A 4,275-nucleotide genomic window follows, 5' to 3' on the forward strand; every position below is an offset into this window, starting at 1 on the left:
CCCCTCCCGCTCTGGCTGCTGGTCTGCCTCTGACCCCATGGGGACCCCAGGCCCTCTGCCCCCCGGGTCACCATCTCCTCCTGTCCCCAGGCGCTCAGAGTGACTGCCTTGAGGGTGGCTAATGCCCCCACTTTGTCTGTCAGAGCCACCGCCTCACCCCAGGCGAGTCACTCCCCCTGCATGCCTCAGTGTCCTCATCTGTAAAATGGGATAATAGCAGTGTCCACCTCAGGCCCACAGAGAGGATTAAAATAAACATGGTGGCCATCAGACAGAGAGGGCGAGCGGCTTACATGTTTGTGCTTAGAGCCCTTCTGGCCAGTATCAGCTGCTCTGTACCCTCCGAACCCACCTCCAGAAGCCTCCGGACTGGGATCTGTCCCCTCCCTCCTTTGCTGGGGCCTCCGAAAGCTCCAGGCAGGGGCTGACCCCAAGAGACTGGCCTGGGGATGTACTCGCAGAGTCCCTGCTCCTGCGCGGTGTGACCCCGCGGGGAGGGGCTGGGCTCCCGGGGCCTCTTTAGGGCAGAGGCTGTGGATGGCAGGAGGGGACCAAGGGCCCCACACACTGGGGCCTCCCCCTGCCCCTCTCTGGCTCCCTGGGCCCGGGGTCTCCCTACTTCGGGCCATGCCCGGGGACAGGGAACGGGGATACTGCCCCTGAGCCCCCGAGCTTGCCAGGACGCCCAGAGGCAGGCAGCACCCCTGCCAGCAGCTCCCCTCGGGGTACAGCTCCCCTCCAGGTGCGCTCCCTGGAACCCTGGAAACCCTGGCACGGGGAGGCTGATGGAGAGGGGAGGGCGAGGTGAATATGTCAGTTTATCCCAACACAAGCAGTGACCTGTCGGGTGAGGGGGGACGGGAAATATTTGGGATGACTGAGCTGCTGGCCCTTTAAGGCTCCTGTAACAGGACACCTCTGGCCGCGCGCTTCCACTCTCCAGCCTGACTGTGTGTCCCCCTCCCTCCCCCTCCCACGCTAGTCCCAGTTCAATCTGCTGAGCAGCACCATGGACCAGCTGAGCGGCCGCGCGGCCTCGGCCAGCCCCTACACCCCGGAGCACGCAGCCAGCGTGAGCGTGCCCACCCACTCGCCCTACGCGCAGCCCAGCTCCACCTTCGACACCATGTCGCCCGCGCCGGCCATCCCCTCCAACACCGACTACCCTGGCCCCCACCACTTCGACGTCACCTTCCAGCAGTCCAGCACGGCCAAGTCAGCCACCTGGACGGTGAGTTGCCCCTGCTCCCAGGGGCGTCTGCGGGGCGTGGGGTGGGAAAGGGCGCCGATCCCCCTTCCCCCCGACCGTCCCGCAGCGAGGGAGGCCTGCCAGGTGTCCGCACAGGGTTCCCCCTGGCCCACCGCCACGGGAGCGTCGGGCGGAGGCGGAGTCTGGGGCTTGGGCAGTCTGGGCGTGCCCACCCTCTCCCGGACGTGCGGCCCCAGCCGGCCAGCCTCCGAGCAGATGAGGCCCAGAGACCAACATAGCGAGGTCGACCCACTGGCATCCCTGCCCTGAGGTGGGGCTTGAATCCTGCCCGTGGGGAGCAGGGGGCACGCCCGCTCTGCCGCCTCCTCCAGGTAGCGTCATGGGCAGGGGGGTCTGGGGTCTGCGGTCTGGTGGTTGGCGGGCTGGGGCTTTGCCTGCCGGCGTCTGCGCTGTCATCGCGGAGCATGGGCGCGAGACTGGGAAGTCAGGGGTGGGGGGTGGTCCACAGCCCTGCGGACTCGGACTCGGTCTCTCCTCCCTGCCCAGCGCCCGCCCTGCGCTCGCCCTGCACTCGCCCTGCACTCTGGCCCCTGGTGGGATTTCACCGACTTGGATGACGGCTGGATGTCAGCCCTGCACCCATGGCCTCCCTTGGGTGCTTGGAGTTTACGTTGAGTCTTGAAACCGCCAGCGACCCAAGAGGCAGGATCTGTTACCATTCCGTTTTCCAGGCCTGGCCACAGGCAGTGGAGGGGGGGAAGCAGCTCATAGAAAGTGCTCCCTGGACCCTGTGGCCGGGCTTCCAGGTCTGGGGGCTCTAGGTTCCGAACCGCGGTACAGCTCGGAGAGGACCGGGCTGCTGGACATGCCCACAGGGGCAGGGGCTCTGCAGGAACTCTGAGACCCTGGGACAGACTACAGGCTCTCCTCCAAGGGTGGGGCACGCAGGGCATTGGCAGGAAAAGGCAGCCCCAGGGACACTCCAGGTCTCCTGGCCCCACACAGGGAGAGGACAGTGAGCCTTGCCTGGCATCTGCCCCGGGGACGCCTAGCAGGTCCCGGCCATGGGGCAGCGTCACCTCTTCCAGGGAACAGCAGCTCCACGGTCTCCCCCAGCCCCTGGAAACAGGACCCTGGAACAGAGAAGTCCCCACGGGGCGGCCGAGCACCAAGCAGGCTTGACCCTGAGGCTTAGGCTTGACCCTGAGGCTCTGCTGCTTTAAGAATGGGGTCTCACGATCCCCACTGCCCCGCTGGCCAGGTTGTGGTTTTCCCACGCTCCTGGGGGACCGGAGAGGGTGTGGACCCACAGGGAGGCCAGTTGGGCTGTGCAGGGGCCAATCAGTCCAGGTCTGGGACCCCAGGCACGGCCCCCCTGCGGCTGTCTCTGGTTCTCGCTCCGGCTGTGGACCCCCAGCCGCTGACCCATCGCTGACTGCAGGGCTTCCAGTGGCCGAGCGGGGCACCTGGTCCAGAGCGCCTGCAAATTCGTGAATGTTTCCGCGAAGCTCCTTGTTGCTCCTTAGAAGGGATGCTGTCCACACGGCACGGGCTAGTACAGGAGGAGCGGGACGTCACATTGGTATTTCCGTAGCAGCAGGGCTGGGGCTGGGGTGCCCTGGAGTTGGCCCTCCTGGGGGAGGCTGTTGGACAGCAGCTGTACCTGCTGGAGGATTCTCTTATGGCCTGTGGGGTCCTGGTCCCCCGACCCCAGATTTGAGGTTAGGCAATGTGACTGAAAGCCAGGTCAGGAGGTGCCTGAGGCATCCCACACTTGCACACCTCTGGTGACAGGAGGCTCACTCCCTATCCTCTTCCATGTTCATACTATTCCCTAAACCCGCCCTTTCTCTACTCTCCCAGGGGTGGGTCCCAGCCCCTCCCGCACCAATACTGTCACCAAGGCCTGAGCTGCTGGACCCTCTGCCGGACCCCTAGGAATCTTGGCAGTCTTGGAGAGGGGTCCTGGCTCTTTCTCTCTGCTGTTTGAGGGTGCTGGTGGGGTCTCTGCAGTGTCTTGGGGGACTTGGAGTGCCTGAGGTGGTCTGAGCTGGTCCTCAGGGAGCGACAGAAGCTGCCCCTCTGCTGACTATCGCCCCACCCCCCGCTGGGGCCTCTGCCAACCGCCCCCCTACTTGCTTCCACCTCCCCTGTCGGAGATGCAGTGTCAGGCCTGGAGAGCCCATGACATGTCAGAGTGATCTGGCCCTACGTGGCCCCATGGCGTGGTCTGTCCCGGCCGGCCATACCGGGGGACAGGGGAAGGCTCACCTGTGCCCAGCAGCTCTGCCCCCAAGCTCTGACCACCCTTACCCTGCCCCCCTGCCTGGGCCCTCTGCTGTCTTGTGGCTGTGCCGGGGGGTACTGCTGTGGGCGCACACGGTTCCCCCTCCCCAGCCCTCATCAGTGCAGGGGGTGGAGGTGGGACAGACATTGATAATGAGATTTTTGGCACCTTGGCTCTCTGGGAGCAGACCCCCCACAGGCTCCTTTCCCTGCCCGGGGAGGGGGCGGGCAGGCTCACGGTGCAGGATGGGGACGGCCGGGCAGCCCGCCTGCTCACAGCTCTGGGGGTCCGGCTGCGCGGGTGCTGCCCAGACTTGCTTCCCCGGCGTGCTGTCTGGGCCTCCGCACCACGCCATGCGCGGCCCCGCCATGCCGGCCGGCTGGTAACTGATAGATAATTCATATTTTTCTCAAGTACAATTCCAAATTGACTGTTGCCTTCACTCCTCTCCTCGCTCAGGAAAAAAACACCCTCACCAGTGCCCAAGGGATCACAGCTGTTAATGGGGTCTTTGGCCTCTGCCTGACCAAGGCCCCCGGCGAGTGCCCCCAGCCCCAGGTGGTCCCTCTGCCCCCAGATCTCACATATGTGCTCCTTGGGCACCGAGGGGAGCCCTCTGCTCACAGGCGTGTGTGCACACATGGACGCACACACACAAAGCACCTCGCACACATGGAAAGACGTGCACATGCTACGTGCATACACGCGACTACACGCACGTGCACAGACACTCGGGCACGCATGCAGGCCTCTGCTGGGCTCCGTGCATACACGCGAC

The 4,275-nt window shown here is 65.2% G+C and overlaps 1 protein-coding gene across 1 annotated transcript in view; it reads left to right on the plus strand.

The window, feature by feature from the left end:
* The window catches only part of TP73 (tumor protein p73), a 59,325-nt gene that overhangs the window by 35,572 nt on the left and 19,478 nt on the right, over window positions 1-4,275 (plus strand). The gene's annotated exons all lie outside the window — the stretch shown is intronic.

The sequence above is a fragment of the Ursus maritimus genome, unplaced genomic scaffold, assembly GCF_017311325.1.
Source record: "Ursus maritimus isolate PB19 unplaced genomic scaffold, ASM1731132v1 scaffold_32, whole genome shotgun sequence".
Taxonomy (NCBI): Eukaryota; Metazoa; Chordata; class Mammalia; order Carnivora; family Ursidae; genus Ursus; species Ursus maritimus.